The 19,499-nt window shown below is 31.7% G+C and overlaps 1 protein-coding gene and 1 pseudogene across 2 annotated transcripts in view; one reads left to right on the top strand and one right to left on the bottom strand.

The window, feature by feature from the left end:
* Window positions 1-19,499, bottom strand: part of NCAM2 (neural cell adhesion molecule 2) — a 413,016-nt gene that overhangs the window by 254,219 nt on the left and 139,298 nt on the right. The gene's annotated exons all lie outside the window — the stretch shown is intronic.
* Window positions 2,168-2,285, top strand: LOC112476906 (annotated as a pseudogene).

Here is a 19,499-nt window from a genome sequence, read left to right as displayed (position 1 = left end):
TTAAATGAAGAAAAAGAACAAAATCAATGCCCCACATTTGCTGTCCTGTATTCACTACCACTGCAACCTGCATCTCCACTCTGCCCCAGACTCCGGCTACCACTGTCCTGTCTTCTAAAATAGTATGTTAGATGGGGCTATATTTTTACTCTATATTAATATAATCGTATATTATGTGTTTTTGTTTCATTACTTTTCCTCAACATCATATATGGAATATTCACCTATATTATGCATGCAACTCTAGATTTTTATTTCTCATTGCTGTACAATCATTCATATGTGAATATATCAGAATGTATTTTTTCCATCTTAATACCAATTAGCTATCATGTAGTTTCCAACCCCAGGTTTGTTGAAATAATGCTGCTATAAACATATCTTTTTTTTAATTTTTATTTTTGTTACCTATAAATGTAAGAGTAGAAAAGCTGGGTGATAGTACAACACAAGTAAAAGCTTTGGAAGAGATGGCCAAACACTTTTCAAAATGGCTATATAACAAACATTTAAAGTTAAAAACAAACAATAAACTTTGATAATTATGTTTCTATAAAGAATTAGTAAATATAAAGGAAAACGTAATTTTCTACAAAAGCAGAAACAATTCCAGGAGGAAAATAGCAATTTTAACAGACATGCTTGAAATTGAATATGATGAGCAAACTATTCAAAGATAGAGTTGTTGAATATCTGAATAGAAAACAGCTTTAGAAATGTGGCACATGAGTTTGAGGACTCTCCAACATGAAGCTAAGCTAACTCGCATCTGATCTCCTAGAACAAAAGTAACAACCATAGAACAAAGCCGCATCTAGAGCACATTGCATGGATATGATTTGGAGCAGGCGTTCTTATTGATTTCTATACAGAAATCTAAAAATAAAACACTAATGGTGAATATTTGTATGTGTAAGAGTGTATTAAGTGTTAATTTCATAACTATATAAGAGTGAGCTGTCATTTATTTTGCTTTGTGCTACTATCGAATTTCTGGAAAATGCATTATTTTGCATATGCATATTACTCTCCTTGTGCTGAGAATATGGTGTCATTTGTCCACTTTGACTAAATTAGTGCTGACCCTTGATCGCCTCTGACAAATGCATCCAAAAATGTGGTCTATTTACAATTACCCTCCCACTTGAAATCATAAGCTTTTTTTTTTTTGTAAAAATAGGCTACAGAAGTGCTAAAATGATAGCATTTAGTGAACAGTTTCCCAAAAAATACATTTTATTTGCTCTTCCTAGAAACGGCCTAAGCTTTTCAAAATTGATTTGTTTTGTTGGAAGTTCCTTTGAAACAATGGACAATTTCTTTAAATCTTAACACTCTAGGTATTTACTAGATTGAAAAATTGACAAGAAATCGGAACATGACATAGGGACACGGTTATTTAAATACTAACTCTTTCCAACAAATAATCTTCCCAACTTCAATTTGCTATAGAGCACTGGATTATTTTGTTTCAACAACTGTTGTGCATTAGAATCACCTGGGAACTTTAAAAAATATATTCATGCCCAAGGCTGTATCCGGGATCAATTAAATCTTTATCTTTGGGGATGGGGAGGATGGGAATGGGGATTGTGTCAGGCATCAGTATTTTTAAGCATTCTCACAGTGATTCTAAGAAGCAGTTCACTTTCAGTACCACTATATAATGCCACCAGCCTTTCAAGTGCCAAAATCTACCTATAGTTAAAGCAGAGAATATTCAAGTACTCTTTTAAGTTAGAATAATAAACACTACTTTCTTTTTCCTTTTCTTGTTTTTTAACAAATCCCAACTTTAAAGCATTCCCTTGGTACATGAAGTCATTAACATTTCCCATATCTCATAGAAACTGATTTCTTGATTTTATTCTTTTCTCCACAAATTCCTAATCTTAACTGTATGTTTTCATCAGCAGTGTGTCCTCAAAAAACTAAATTACCTTTCTTAAATGAATTTTAATTAAACAGACAAAAATTGTACAATAATAGTAAAATCTCTCTACAGCAATGGGGAAAAAATGCTGAAGCACATTATCTTTGTGATATTTTATGGGTTTATATATATTGACAGTGAATAGTTTTCTCCTTTCTCATATTTTAATATCTTAGCTAATAAATATGCTGGTAACTTTCTATTATGATCATATACTTTAAAATTTAGTGATCTGTCTACGGCCATGCTACCCTGAACAAGCCCAACCTCGTCTGATCTCGGAAGCTAAGAGGGTCGGGCCTGGTTAGTGCTTGGATGGGAGACCACCTAGGAAGACCAGGTGCTATAGATGTAAAAAATAAAAATAAAAATAAGGGATTATAAACTGACAAGATCCTTGCAATCTCTGAAGTCAACCAAGGATTGCCTCGTCTGAAAAATAAATAAATAAATAAAGTAAAATTTAGTGTTAACATTCAATTCTATAGCTCTGTTAAAGTGAAAATGTGAGATTATGGAGTTGGTAGGATTTACTTTGGTTTTTATTTACTTTTTTGTTATTTTTCTAATTTAGTCTCATTGTAGTAAACTAACTTTTGACATCTAAATCTTCCTGGTCAGTAAAGACTGTGGTATTCTTTTAGATAAAACAGATTAAAACTATGACAGGACCAAGAGCGAGTACCCTCAAATTATATGCATTCGTTCCATGTGAAATTCTCAGAGGGAATGCTCCAGATATCACACTTTGAGATTTTTAAGACTCTGCTTAGATGTCACATCTGTTTAATGCACGCTCCTGCGAAGTATTGCAATGACCAGGTTGGGGAATAAAACTGAAGACAAGTGAGGTTTCTATTCTTATCGTTTCCCCAACCCATTTTCTTACCACCCAAAGCTCCTTTAGCTGGCTGCTATAATGTGTTCTCATGGCATCCCTTACTTATCCTTCCCATAGAATTCACTGCACAGTAAAGATGGATCAGTTTGTTTTTCACTCTCATAGATAAGAATTGCAACAGCTTTGTTCTTCACAGTTATGTGGGAGGCAATATAGCACTGAGATTAAGACTGGTTTCTGAAGTCAAACCCCAAGCATTTTTATCTTGGCTTCATAATTTATCAGTTGCATGACCTAGGAAAATTATTTAACCTTGGTGTCCTTGCATTTTCTCTTCTGTAAAATGAAAAAAAAAAAAAAAAATCAATGCCTATCTCATAAGGCTGGAGTACAGACTGCATAAAATAAATTCTATAAAGCAGAAGCACCATATCGAAGATGAAGTAACTTCTCAAGAATTGCTTCTTATTATATTCTTATTTTTAGCACCAAGTGGGCCATGGAATATATGCGCAATTGATGCTGTTTCAATAAATTATCATCTGTATTGCACTAGTTAATGTAAATATCATAAAAGTAAAATTTTAAAATTTGATTTAAAGATTGCTATAAAAATAATCTTACTTTTCCTAGACTATTTTATTTCATAGAAGAGCAAATGTTCCATAGAACACTTTGAATAAGTGACTAAAATGATCTGGAGAAGGCGTACATACATCTTAATAGGAATACTATTGTCCAGCCTGTCAAGTTGTCAAGTGCTAATCTCCATCAAAATCATAACTAAAGTATATTTTTACAAAGATATTGTCTTTCCAGTGCATTAGGGGTATGATAGCAATTTTGAGGGAAGTAATATTCTAAATTAAACAACTAAAATAAAATTGAGTTGGTGAAGATAGCTAACATAAATTTCATCAGTGCCCATTCAACTAGAGCAAAGCACTAATGAATATTTTAAAACAGACACATGACAAAATTTATAGATGTTATTCAGGATCATGAAACACATTAATAACCAGTATAATGGAGATGAATATCAGAGTTGAAGCTACTGTCTCTACAACCCAAGACCAGAGTAAACTACAAGCATTCATGTCATGTGAAAATAGGTATTCTTGGCTTACTATGAAAATAGCCATCTCACTAAATCTTAACTACATGCTAAAACATTTTTAGACTGTTCAGAAACTTTATATTAAAGATATCTGTCTCTTAAATTTAGTGAACTGTGTCACAGTATAACTTAACATGCATTTCTTTGCTGTTGAGAACTTCACCTTGTCATAAAGTTACTAAATAATCTTCTGAAAGAATAAACATGGGCCGGTTAAAATAGTTTATTAAATTATATCATTAGTATCGATGCTGAGTTAACATTTCCTCAATTATGATCCATTCATTCATTCAAAAAGATTACTAAGTAACTATTCTAGGTGCTGGGATATAGTTATGAACAATATTAAAATAAAGACTATTCCCCGTAATCACAGAGATAACATCTAATGGGACAAGAGACAAAAGACTAATAAATCAACACAATATAAGATCTGTCTGATGATGATAAACATTATGCAAAAAATTAGGAAGGATATAAGAAATACTGAAAGACTGAGGTGGTTGTCACAATGAATATAACTTTTCAGTAAAGATCTGAGAGACAAATAAGCCAACTTACGGAAGTATCTGGAGAAAGGCATTCCAGTAGAAGTTTCAGAAAGTGCAAAGACCCTAATGTAAGGAATAGATTGAACTGGTGAGCAGTTGTCCTACAGTGGGTTTGTGGCCATCACAGTTATAAGAATAGTCATAAAATATATATTTTAAAAGTATTCTTTTATTTTTATTCATTGCAATGCACACAGCAGTAAGGTTTAAATAAGGTTTAGGTGAGTATGAAAACAATAAGAGTTATTGTAAATTATATATTTCTGCATCAACACTGCCTACTTCACTTCTCCTATTAAATAAGCCCTGAAAGATGAGAATGGAATGAGTTTACTCGCATAAAATGCTGAGATTATATGATACAAAGTGGTAATTCTGTGAAGAGACACATTCAACTATTCAACTACTAAATATGTACAGAGGAATCTATATTGTCATGTCCCATAAAAGACAATATGAAATTAGAACTCAAATCAAAAGTATTTTTCCTCCAACCTGCATGCTTTATTTTACTGAAATTCAACACTAGAAAATAATGTCTATAAAAGTACGAAAACGTGAGTTTGCATCTTTAGAAAATGTAATTTAATCAATCATTTTTTTTTTCAATGTGGAAATGTGCAGTGGTATAAGTGAATTGGGTTTGAGCTTATAGCTTGTTTTCCACAAAATTGAAGATGAAGTACTCATGAACAGGACATGTAAAAAAATGTCACTTTCACATACTTGTAGAATATTACAGCATTATTTTAAAAGTACATGTGAATACACTGAATACACACTTCTTAGAAAGATAACAGCGATAGCTATATAATAAGAGAATGTTGCAGAGTTACCCAGAGTTTTGCTATAGTTTAAGGTCTCAGACATCAATGCAATGTATACATTTCTCTTTATGACCATCTTCCTGCTTATTAGGTCAATAACTTCCTATTTTGTATTGTTTTGCTTGTGATATTGTTTGGGTACTCACTATCACAAGCCACAATAAACATATCAATCTTATGTAAAATTAAAAAAAATAATTAATGAAAAAAATGAAAAATTTTTAATGAATGACTTTTAAGCATTTAATATCTACAAGATTTTCAACATAGCAAACAATTCATTAACATTTTTTAGATTAATAAATTGTGTTTATTCATAGTCAAAGGAGAGGCGAATCAATTTTACTCTCTCTACTATGATGTCACCTCGCAAACTCTTGAAAAATTGAAAGTAGCAAGAGGGACACTGTGTAACTTTGAGGTCTGGGTCTTAAGAGTTGCAGGACTTTTGCTACTAGTCACTGGAAGATCCCTTGTTGGTACCTAGCCATTATTCTGTGAGGAAGCCCAAGGAGTGATAAGGAGAAGCCAATGTGAAAGACAAATGAAGTCCCTGTGCAAAATCTCTAGCTGACCTCTCACAGCAGTAGCACCAACAGTCAGATATTTAAGAGTGATGCCATTTTGGACCCTGTAAGTATCCCAGTGTCTCATTGAATAATGAAAGAGTAAAATTCCCAATCAACCAACAAAATTATAAGGAACAATAAATTGTTTTTCTTATTAGCTATGAAAGTTGGGTCTTTTTTTGTTATACATCAATAGGTAACTAAAAACAGATAAGTGCCTGCTTTTTTGGTAGACTGGGTACAGGTTTGACACTGAAGCTTACACTAGAGTCAGTCCATAATGTCCTACCTCTGCACAAGCAAAACTATCAAATAATTATACGATCTTCATGAAAATGACATTTATAATAACGTGAGATTATTTCTATAGCAAAGCAAATACAATTTCTAATTTGAATAAAACAGTCCAGATACACCATAATAATTGAAACTATGAAGATGGCTTTTTGAAAAATGTCACTGATAAAAGAAGACAATACCCACAGCTTGTTGGTAATATGCCATTTTGAAGCTGACTGGAACTTCTCATTAGTATTTTTGTTTAAAAAAAAAACAAGTTACAGCGAAGCAGTTCACGAGGAGAATAGAGAAATCTACATAAGAAATTCAGTCTATTTTTGATATACATTATTTTTCACTGCTTTCAAATATCAGTCTGAGAAATATCAAGTAAACAACTCGAAAACATTAATAATGCAATCAGCAACTACAGTTAGTACACTTTCTAAGTAGCTTCGTAAAAACATCGAGGTAAAGCTGTTAATTACTTCTATTGAAATCACAAAAGTTCCTAAGTTTATTAGAAGGAAAAGACATTTCAAACCTTAATTTCATAAAAATATTACATAAAAACACAGAAGCAGACCTGAAAAGCACGAATCAGGCTGTTAGTGAGCCCCTCAAGACTGAGCAAAGTTCAAATATTATAGGTCCTCACCTCTGAATCTAGCCTCACCAACTCTGAGGCAACTAGTAATTATTTGTGAGGTAGACTTGACCTTTGTGACAAATTTTCACCCCGCTTCATGCGAATATCTGACACTGATCTGTAGCCAAAAATCTCTTCAAGCCTGAGCCCTAAGCATAAAAAGACCATTGAATAAGCAGTTACAATAGTTACTTATTTTTTAAAAAAATTTAAATGATTAAAAATATATTATTCGAAACAATCTAAATTTAATACTATTGTGATTTCTACCACTGTCAAAGAATTATATAAAGCCAGATTTAAAATTTTAACTAAATACTCACATGATATAATGTAGATGAAGATAAATTATAAATTACAGCACACTTTAAAAATCCACTTTTGGAAACCCTAGAGTACAAGGTCAGCAAACAAGTCTAATTCATCTCTTTAACCCTAGTGATTGGTTCATATTATGAGTTCAATACATATATATAGTATTATCTTGTGTTAAAGTTCTTTCATAGAAAATGTTTGTTTCTCTGATAATAACAGAACATTAAAGTTTTGCTAAACTGAATGGTTTTAGAATTGAAATTGTATAAGGAATAATGGAGCAGTCAGAAATTAACTGAATAAAATACAAATCTTTAAATGAAAATAAAAAGAAAGCAGTGCATATTATATTTGATATTTGTCACAAAGGGACACAAGCTCACTTTCTCAAAAGAAAAATTAGGAGTACTAACTAAATTCAGGATTAGAATTATTCTACCAGAAATGAAAATAAAAATGGAATAATTCATCCAGACTAGCTGCTTTGGTGAGAAAAACTTTAGATGACTTGTTTATCATGATAAGAAGAAAACAGCAATAATATGCCTTTTATTATGTAATTTATTTGCTAATATCTTTATGTTCAAATGAATCAAATACAAAAGATTTTCTACTTAAATTACTACTTTCAAAATGATGTTAAAATTGTTAGAGCTTAATTCCTATCAATCAAAATAAAACATAAACATTTATAAAGTGTTTTCCCAAAATATATGCCAGGCATTATCAAGCAAAATTCCTCTTTTTATATTACTTATCGGTAATATTATCTTATGACAAAAGCAATGATGGTCAATATGGCAAGGAAGATGTAATACAATTCATTTCATTGAGGGGAAAATGTCCCCTTCATTGAAAGAAGGAAGGAAAGAGGGAGGGAAGTAGGAGGGCTGGGCAAGAACCAGAGAAAAAAGAGAGAGCAAGAAATATGTTAACATGTTATATTAACATATGTTATGCTAATATATGTTATATAAAATAAGTTTTTCATAAAAATTAAAGTAATATATAGTTTCCTTTCACTTTATTGGCTTTATATATATGTAAAATATATGATAATTTTTTATAGAATATGAAATAAAAAAACTGCTCTAAATTCACTTACTATTTATTGGTCATGTGAAATGGTAAGCATTTCAAAGGTCTTCAGTAAGCCTAATTAATAAATATTCCTAAAACTGCCTTTGCTAATTTTATGAAAGATATAATAGTTACCAGATTTCCTATAAAGTGATTCAGAAACATCATGGATAAATACAGATTTTGAGTCAGAGATATATGATAGGTGAAACCTATAAGCAAACGTATAGCTGATATTTACAAAGCAGATACAGAAATACGAAGGAACAATAAATAAAGTTTAATAATGCTAAAGAAGATTTCTTAAGAAAAAAAGTTGTTTGGGAGATAACTTTCACAATACATCCTACAATACATTCATCTTCTGTCTTGTTTTCTCTCTCTTAATGTGGTTGATATTGTATTTCTAGAATACATTAAAGTTGTGCCAATAAGCAGTGAAAAATATTCTAAGTAAATACGCATTGACATTTAATACAGATTAGATATTTCTATTTGCATGTACCTTTGGTTTTAATAGGTAATAATGTTGACAGATTTTAATTTCTAAGGCTTGCTATGGTCTGTTTTTCTTCCTTATCATTCCATCAACAAACAGCTCTATAAACCCAAGCCACGAATAACTAGCAGAGCAGTTATTTATTACAGAATAATGTTAAGTAAAAAAAAAATTATATCATGTAGTATGCCTGTTTTAACAAAAATGTGTTTTATTATAATTTCATGATTATATGAAACCTAGAAAATATATAATGTTTTAATTTAGCCAAGAAATTATCATAAAGATCATAAATATATATTTAATATATAAAATTTTAAATTTTCTTCAGGGAGAGTAAAATTCTTTAAAAAATTTTAATTTTTTTAAATTTAAAATATTTTACATAAAGTGTCTTAAATGTTATTTCCCCCGCAAATACATTTGTTTATATTTTGACCATTTTAGTTCTCCATTGTTAAAAACAAGATAACAGGTCTTAAAATGGAGTCGCTTATGCTATGCCCATATCACCAAACCAAGATTTAACAACAGTTTTGGCTCTCCCAAAAATATAATCATAAACCAGAAATCCCCTGATCAGTACCAGTGAGGTAATTTGCCTGGTAGACTCCTGCCATGCCCTCAAGGAAAGTAACTTTGGAATAGCCAACCCAGTTTTGGGTCCACTATAACTTCCTTGTTCCAGCTCCCTTCTGCCTATTAAAGTCTTTCTTTTTGTACAGCTCCTGGGGGCTCCTTTCTATCTGCTAGATTGGATCTGCCCAATTTAAATGGATTTTTGCTCAAATAAACTCAACATTTTTAATATGCCATAGTTTTTCTTTTAACACTATAGTACATGATCAAACTATAATGTGGCCATTTACATTTTCAAAGAAAAATTCTAGATTCAAAGATTCTAAAGACTACATTGATATCAGTCATGAATTTATTAAAAAAACCAAATTAGCAAATGGATGTGAAAGACAGATGGTTAATAATGAAATTCAATTATGATTGTTCATCACCATTAAAAGATATTTCAACTATACAGAAATGTTTAAAACGACACTTTCATTTCTTAATATTTATGGTTATTGAACTTCTTTTGAATTATTGTGATGCTAATATTTAGTCAAATAAACTGGAAATGGCACTGGAGTTATTGATACAGACTTACAATGTATGACTGATTTACTCTAAAAGCTCCAGTCAGATGATTCAGAAAAGGTAACAGAGTAGTACAAATAGCCCAGTTCTTCAAAATCAGGTAACCTACAGTTCTCTCTTAATTGAGAGAACTGGGTTTTTCAGAATAATTTCACAGCTATCTCTTTTTTTCTGCATAGACATCCTGCATGTTTCTGAAATTTAAGGGAAAGTTAACTCAGGTATGTCCGTTTTACACCAAATTCTATGGAGAATTAGTCTTCTAGATAATAAGAAAAAAAAGTTAAAGAATATGTGAGTTGCTTTGACTATTAGATGGTAATGTTGGGCTACTCCATTCTGAGAGTCCACCAAAAAATAATTATATCTACCATAGCACAAATAATTATATCTACCATAGCACAAATTAATTATATCTACCATAGCACAAAATAATTATATCTACCATAGCACAAATTTGTCACTAATAAAAACTAACAAACTCTTTCTTCTCACCACCTTCCTTTCTTCTCTTAGTAAAAGCGCTGTTACTACTCCAAGCTAAAATGTTGAGTCATCCTTAATATTTTCTTTTAGTCCCAACAACTAAGCCCTCAGCAGATCATACATGCCCTTCTCCTTACTTGCAAAGCAAACTTAAAATTTCTCCACTTCTTGCATCTTTATTGCTACCATTCTCATATTTTAAATTTCCCATCACTCAACTCCCATCCCCCAACCTAGAGTACTGCATTTGTGTCTCAGTTTTATTCATGCTCTACTCCCATCTATTCTATGTCAATCAAATTCATCTATAAATATAGACAAATGTTATTGTTCTGCTTTAAGCCATCCAATGGTTTTTCAATTGGGGGGAAAAAAGAAAAAAAAAGTTCTTTCTATATCTTGCAAGGACCTATTCAATTTAAAACTTTTCACTGTGTTTCAGAAATAATTTTCCTTTACACTCTGTGTTAAGTCCTTTCTCTATTTAGAGCATTATTATGTATGTACATATAGCTTCCCACTACCTAAAATGGTTGTATATCAGGTGTTGGTATGACTAGTTCAGATCACTCTTAACCTTTAGGCCTCATTTCAATCTATATCCTCAGCTAGCCTTTCTCTGGCATCTCTACTGAAAGATGGCCCTCCTTTCTCTCACATCACTGTTTGATTTATTTTATAACATCTTTCTCCATTCAAAATTATTTTATTGATTTATGTTGTTTATTACCTCATTTCCAGTTAAACATTCTCCCGAAAGGCAGTGATTTGACTACATTTTTATTACCAAGCACCTTGCAGAATTCCTTCCATCCAGTAGACACTCAATATTTGTTGAATGAATTGAACTAAAATATAAAATCCATGCAATCGCCATTCAGAAATAGAGTCTTATGGGAAGTTCATTCTCTCTCAAGCAGTACTGGTCACGTAGCAGAAACGATTCAGATCTTCATCTGTTCCGAGATGTCTCCACGGAGGGTTGCCAGGTTAAATATAGGACTCACTTAAACTTGACTTTCAGATAAAGCTGATGTTTTTTAAGTATAAACAGGTCCCAAAGATTGCATAAGAGATTCTTACACTAAGAAATTATTCACTATTTGTCTGAAATTCAGATTTAACTAGGCATGTTTATTTGCTAAATCTGGCTATCCTACCACAGCCTATACATTATACAGGGTGTGAATGGCTGATTCTTTAAGAAAAAATTTGTTTAAACAACTAATTTTCTAAATTATATATCAACCCTAGGTCTGGCAATTTAAAAAGCCTACTCATCAGCCACATGGGTCCTTATGATCTAGACTTGCTAGAACATATGACTGTGAACAGACCCTTGTTTGATTGTCATCAGAATTCTGATTGATAAAAATGGCACTTATGGCAGATATTTTGAAGGGGAGGTGATATATTTATTTCCCTAAGCATACTAATTATTGTTCCAATGATACAGAAAGATGCAAAATCTAATAAACCAGGATATTAGCATATTTATGTCAAATTGCTAGGCCTCTTACAAAAGTTTCATGCATTCATTGCCTTTGGAGGTAAGCTCTTGATTTACTCTAAGGAAACCTACAGAAGCAACTAAATGAAGCCAACTTAGCATATTTCATGCTAACATTCTCCAGGTCATCCTCTAATGCACTTTGAATGTTCTCTAAAGGAAGGTCCACACGATACATTATTTCTGACTTCACAGCCTTGGTACACATCCAAGTGGATGCCAGGCTCACTGCCATTGACAACACTGGAATTAAAGGGACAAAAAAAATTCTATTACCATGTTTATAAGCAAGTGTGTGTTATTCTGTTACATAGCTACTCTGAAGTACACTACTATATGTATAGTACTCTTTATCATCCCGTCACATTTAATTCCATTGAACTTTTGCACTTTCTTTCCAATGAATAGCAAGCACCTGACGACAAATACTTCCCCTCTGGCATATCTTTTACATCAATATAGAAATTTTCTTGTATGTTAATAAATACAAAATACGAAATGCCATCATTTTTATAATTAATTTGGATAACTTCTGAATACCTTCTCAGCTCCAGGCATTCTATTACATTATTTACATTATTCTGCACTCTCAAATCCCCATGCAAGAAAGCAAAGTGAAGACATACTTAATACTGTAACCATGAGACATGACCACTATTATTAAACCTTATAAATAATATTATAGGGTAAAAATTGAAGGCAGCAGATAATCAAATAGAAGTGAATTAAATATATTTTACTTTTACAGTTTATTTCTTCTGTACTTCTTCTTTACAAAATATGAATTTAGAAAATAATCTAAGTTATAAGATATATATAAAAAGAGACTACAAATGTCTGCAAATTTTAAGAAAAGTCTCAACCAATAGTATGTTTGATGCATTTGTCTTCAGTTTTCAGATAAATATTTTAAATGACATATATTCTTCTGCTAACCTGCAGCTTTAGATGAAATTAACAGTGTCATTTAAACCAATGCACTTGCTTCTCCTATATAATGTCAAACTTTATAAGTGGAAACTAACTGATTTTTTATTTATATATTGACTACAATTGTGCAATTTGCAATGTACACATAAAGTATACACTAAGAAGGAATTATTTTAATGTATCTTGTTACAGGAGAATTTTCCATACTTAGAACATGAATGAGAATACAAAGTTTAAAAAAAAAATTTATTATTTTAAAATTTCTCTTAAATATTGAAATTATGTTAGAGCAAAATGGCATAAATATATCTAAGAAGAAAACGATTTCATTATTGGGTGATTTGTAAGATGTCACGGACTATTAGGATAGTCTTAAATAAGGGTGTTATTGGTGTCTAAGAATTTTTAGCCTGAGGCTCCAGCATGTGGAAATCTGTTATTTTTTCCTCCTAATTTACCAAACTGATGACTTTGTCACTATTCTGTCAGAAAACAATCGGAAACAAATGCAAGCTTGCTAAAAAAGTTTAAATAGGGCACTGTACTAGGAAAAAAAAAAGTGATCATGTATATTCGGTGAGTCAAGAAATTAAATAAATAAAAATGTGTAAAAGTCACATAGTGTATTTGCTATGTTAATTCCTTAAGGTTACTGGAGAATAAAATACATAAAAAATTATTCATTTGCTTACAATGATGAAGATTTTTAATAATATAAAGAGCAGAAGTTCTCTACCTACTATCTATAACATATGCTTATTTATAACATAAACAGTAGGTAAACCTGTTGCTATACTAATTAGCACAATTTCATTTATTCTACAGCTACCAAAATCTTCTGCTGATTTAATGTTGACCTTTCTACATTTAATGCTAGATTCACATTAGCATTCTCAGGTAAAATAGTTTATCATGCGTTTTAATTCAATCAACCGTACTCTACAACCTTTAAGCTACAAAAAAATATTTTTCAGATATCTTGTTTTGTTTCTCTTTACCCATCAATTTTTCTCGAATGCCTACTGACCTAGAAAATGGTAGAATTGAATACTTTTTTAAAACTCACTGTTCCTGAACTTCCGGTCAGCGAAAGTCAAGAGAGGTCACGGTCACAAGAGGAAACAAAAGAAGGTGGGAAATACTATGGTAAAATAGCTCTGGAGGCAAAACCATTGTCACTTAACTTCAATAGTTTCTATCTGTGTGGCTTTGAGCTATTTACTTTACTTCTGGATACCTCAATGCAAAAACGGGACAAAAATGTACCCTATCAAACATGGATAATTGAAGGATAAAATAAGATTATTCAAGTGATATCTTTTACTACCAATGTCTGGCACACACGGAGTGCCCATTACAGTTTAGTTTTTATTACTATTTTACTATTAGTAATGCTTCACTATTTACTAGGCATTGCAGTGCAGGCATTTAAAATAGTTTCCTAAGAAAACAAACTACGAGTCTTTTTCTTCCTCCAGTTTAGAACCCTGTTCAAATAGTAATAATCTCATGATCATTACCAAGTGAGATTTCTCAGCCAATGTTTAATGCATTTGGTTATTAATCACATCAGAGGCTAAAAGTGTCACATTATAAATGTAACACAACACTCTTGTCTAATTGACCATGTAATCTATTACAATATCAGTGTTTAAAGCTGAAATATGTATCTAAGTACCCTTTAAAGGAAGAAGTCTGAAACTGATCTTAAAAGACTTTTTAAATAAACTTTATTTTAGAGCAATTTTAAGTTCACAGTAAAATAGAGTGGAAAGAATGGAAAGTCCCCATATACCTCCCGTTCTCACACACACACAACCACCCCCAATGTTAACATCCCCACCCCAGTGGTATATTTGTATCAATGAACCTACATTGACACATCATCACTCAAAGTCCATAGTTTACATTAGAGTCCATTCTTGGTATTTGACAAATATATAATCACATATATTCACCATTATAGTCTTATACAAAACAATTTCACTGCCCTAAAATATCCTCTGCTCTGCCTATCCATCCCTCACTTCCCTGTAACCCCTGAAAACCACAGATCTTTTTACTATCTCCATAGTTTTGTTTTTTCAAAAATATCATATAATTGGAACAATAAAGTATATAGCCTTTTCAGGTTGCCTTCTTTCGCCTGATAATTGAAGTTTCCTCCATGTCTTTTCAGGGCTTGATAGTTCATTTATTATTAGCTCTAAATAATACTCCATTGCTTGTATGTACCACAATTTTATCTGTTCACCCACTGGGAGACATTTTGGTTTCTTACAAGTTTTGGCAATTACAAAGCAAGCTGCTATAAACATCCATATAAAGGTTTTTCTGCAGACGTAAGTTTTCAATTTGTTTGTCAGAAGTATCAAGGAGTGTGAAAGGTGGATCACATGGCATAACTATGTTTTAGCTTTGCAAGAAACTGCCAAACCGTCTTCCAAAGTGTCTGTACCATTTTGCGTCCCTACTATCAATGAATGAGAGCTCCTGTTGTTCCATATCCTCACTGGCATTTGGTGTTGTTAGAATTTTGGTTTTTGGCCACTCTAATAGGTATGTAGTAGTATCTTGCTGCTTTAATTTGCAGTTCCCTAGCGAAATTATAAGGTTGAACATCTTTTACTTCCATATACTTACTTGCCTTCTGTATCTCTTCTTTGGTGAGGTTTCTTTTCATGTCTTCTTTCCATTTTTTAATCAGGTTTATTTTCTTGTTGAGTTTTAAAAGTTCATTGTGTCTTTTGGAAAATGGTTCTTTGTCGATTGTGTCTTTGCAAATATTTTCTCCTAGTCTGTGGCTTGTTTTCTCATTATATTGGCAGTGTCTTTCGCAGAGCAGTTTTTTTTTTTTTCTTTTTGCTTATTAATTCTTTCCTCCATGGTGCCTTTGGCGTGTGTCTAAAAAGTCACTGTCATACCCAAAGTCATGTAGGTTTTCTTCTATTTTATATTCCAGGAATTTTATAGTTTTGTATTTTATATTTTATGTGTAAGTGCATGATCCATTTTGAATTAATGTTTTTGAAGGATATAAGTCTGTTTCTAGATTCAATTTTTGTAATGTTGATGTCTGGTTGTTCCACTATTTGTAGAAAAGGCCATATTTGCTCAATTGCATTGTCTTTGCTCTAACATTTGATTCTATTATATTATAGGGATCAATTTCTGGTCTCTTTATTCTGTTTCAGTGGTCTATTAGTGTATTTTTCACCAGATACCACACTGTCTTGATTATCGTAGCTTTATAGTAAGTCTTAGAAGTCAACTTGTGTTAGTTCTCTAACTTTTTTCTTTCAATATTGAGTTGGACATTCCAGGTCTTTTGCCTCACTATATAAATTTTAGTACTGGTTTGTCCATATTCACAAAATAACTTGCTAGGATTTTGATTGGAATCTCTAGATCTAGTTGGAAAGAATTGACATCTTGTATGGAACCTTACCAATCCATGAAACAGAACAGTTACTGTTTTGATATCTTTCATCAGTGTTTTGATATCTTCCATCTGTGTTTTACAATTTCGCTCATATACACCTTGTACATATTTTACTCGATTTATATCTAAGTACGTAATTTTATGTTACTATTATAAATATTAATGTTTATGAATTCAAATTCTATTTACTCATTGTTGATATATAGGAAAGCAAATGACTTTTGTACTTTCACCTAGTATCCTGCAACCTCATTGTTATCAATTATTAGTTCCAAGAGTTTTTTTGGTCAATTCTTTTAGATTTTTTATATAGATATTCATGTAATAAGTATAGTTTCTTTTCTTCATGTCTAAACTATATACCTTTTACCTGTTTTTCTTGTCCTCTTGTATTAGATAGGACTCTAGTACAATGTCAAAAAGCAGTAGTAAAAAGGGATATATTTACTTGTTCCTGATCTTGGTGAAAAGGCTTCAGGTTTCCCACCATTTGTATGCCTGTTCAGATTATCTATTTCTTCTTATGTGAATTTTGGCAGATTGTATCCTTCAAGGAATTGGTTCATATCATCTAGGTTATCAAATTTGTGATTACAAAGTTGTTCATAGTCCTTATTATCATTTTAATGTCTATAGGATCTGTAGTGGTGCTTGTAATTTGTGTATCAAAAAATTGATAAGCTATGAAAAATAAAAATAGACTACAGGCTTATCAATTGTATTTTGATATTTAAAAACACAGCTTTTGATTTTGTTGATCATCTCTTGACTTCTTGTTCAATTTCTTTGATTTCTGCTCTAATTTTTATTATTTCTTTTCTTCTGCTTATTTGGATTAATTTGTTTTCTAGTTTTCAACAGTGGGAGCACATAAGATTTTTAAGGACAATATATTGTAAATGTGATATATTTCTCTTAAATAATTCAAACTAAAAACAAAGATTCACTTGTCACATGAAATTAAATCTTATGTCCTTTGGGATAGTGCCTTTTTTCCATTTCAAAATATGTATGTAATCATGATTAAAATGTTTTGATGATCTGATGTCATTGCTGCCTTAAGTAAAATTGGCAGCCTTCTCTGGAAACTAGACAAGAACATTCACTTTAATTCTCACTCATTCAGCCACAAGTCCCCTCCACACCTCAATAAATAAATACATACATACATAAATATATACATTCATACATGCATACATACATACATACATACATACATATGTACATTGCTATAAGGATTAGTTGAATTTAAAAAAAGAGAAAAAATTAAATAATGAAATTAAGACTATCAGTGGGAGAAAAGATAGCAATTAGAGTAAAGTACTTAAGATGTTATGGCAGAGGATGCAAATATTTTTCACAAAGGTATCAATACAGTTTGATGAAACAAAACTCAAGCATGAATATTTTAACTAACCAGAAAGATTCTATTCTACCAAACATCTTTTAGAAAGACATGCAGTATGGTGATGGATAAACACCAAGAAATCCGTGAAGCATTATAAAAAGCAACAAAATAGAATTTTGTTGTATGGATTATGACAACTAGAAACCTAACCAGGTAGAGAATATTGAAACACATTACAAAATAACTAAATTAGAGTTAAGAGAAAAAGGTCAAATTATCTAGAGAAATAATGGAAGTATTGGCTCCAAAGCCACTTTTTTGATGAGACTACACTGACCGATCTGGTTAATGTAGTATGTCTCTCTCATCCTCAACTCCTAATCTCTCTTACTTTCTCTTTTCCACATTACTTACACCTATAATATATAATTTTCTTATTTGTTATATTGTCAATCTCTCTTAAATAGAATATAGACTCAATAAGGACAGAACTTTATATAGTTGGTTTTTTATATGCCTGATATATCTTAAGCATCTCCACATGCTCTGGATTTTACTTCAAAAAATGCAACTCGGATTTGTCTCTTTTTGCATTAGTAACCATCATCCTATCTAGAATATTACAAGATATTCCCAGGCATTGTCTCTTTTTCCTGACCATAATCTAGCACTTACCAGAAAAAATGATTCTTTTTGAAAAGTAAGTATTGTTATATTATTCTACAATTCTTTATTTTTGTAAAAGCTTATAAAGTCTTGCATAAATTAGCCCTATCCATCTCTTAAATTTTATCTCTCACCACGCCCCCCACCCCGCACTCACCGTTGATTATGTGGTATCCTCACTTAACTTTCCATAACTCCATGAATATTCAGGGCTTTCCCCTGTCTCAGGGACTTCATACCAATTACTTCTTCATTTGAAGTGCCTTTCATTTTAATCTTTCTATGGCCGGATCTTTTTTAATTCTCTAGGCTTTATTTAAATGTCACACCTTCAGAGGCTTCTTTGATCAGCCTTTCTAAAGTTGTATCATTGGACTAAGAATATGTTATTAACCTCATGTCCAGATTTCTTTAATTGTCAATCAGGGATACAAAGAGTAGCTACCTGGGCAGTAAATGGTTAACCTGGGCTGTTCAAATTCTACTCATTCCAAAGAAAGGCCTCTTAGCAAAAGAAGCCACAAAAGGTGAAGTCATATGTTTGCCAAGACAACCTCTGCTTGTAGAACCTGACATATTCAAATGAAAACCTATAAACCTGAGTTGCATCATTTCTGTGAAATATTTTGGTTATGTAATATGATGATGACCTGGACCAACTGTTGATGACTGAGTGAAATTCTAGTAATAGACCAGTATTTTCAACTTTTCTTTTTCTGGTTACATCCATTACAAGAGATATTATTTGGGAAGAATGTCTATAAACTACCCTCTACTTGGCCATCAGACTCTTAGGTGATATACAATTCCAGGCAGACTAATCACTGTGTAATGATAAATTTTGATGACAAGTCTATATAGTCATCCCTGGCAACTGCATGTTCAGTATGCCACAGCGTACTGTGAACAAAAACATATAACAGTTGTTTTTATAGATAAAAGTTATTAAACAGAATTAAAATAGACAATGGGTTTCTGTTTCTGATGGGAATAAAGCCATAGGCATTACAAAGTGAATCTGAAATGTGCTAGGGATGACTGCATCTTAAGACAAAAAAAGGTAACAGGAGGTGTTTTAGCATACTTGAACTAAATTATTCCTAGGTGTGATTAACATCAAACAGTCTCAGTATAAGCCTGTGACTAAAATAGGGTGACTGGCTTTGTCCCCAACTGATTTTGAACCCAGAAATAATTGAATCATGACTGATTTTAATGATGTCTGTGTAATATATATATACATATATACGTACACACACACACACACACACACATATATATATATATATGAAGTATAAATATATT

This window comes from Pteropus alecto, unplaced genomic scaffold, assembly GCF_000325575.1.
Source record: "Pteropus alecto unplaced genomic scaffold, ASM32557v1 scaffold81, whole genome shotgun sequence".
Taxonomy (NCBI): domain Eukaryota; kingdom Metazoa; phylum Chordata; class Mammalia; order Chiroptera; family Pteropodidae; genus Pteropus; species Pteropus alecto.
The sequence above is the reverse complement of the archived record's forward strand: the minus strand, read 5'-3'. Positions and strand labels throughout refer to the sequence as shown.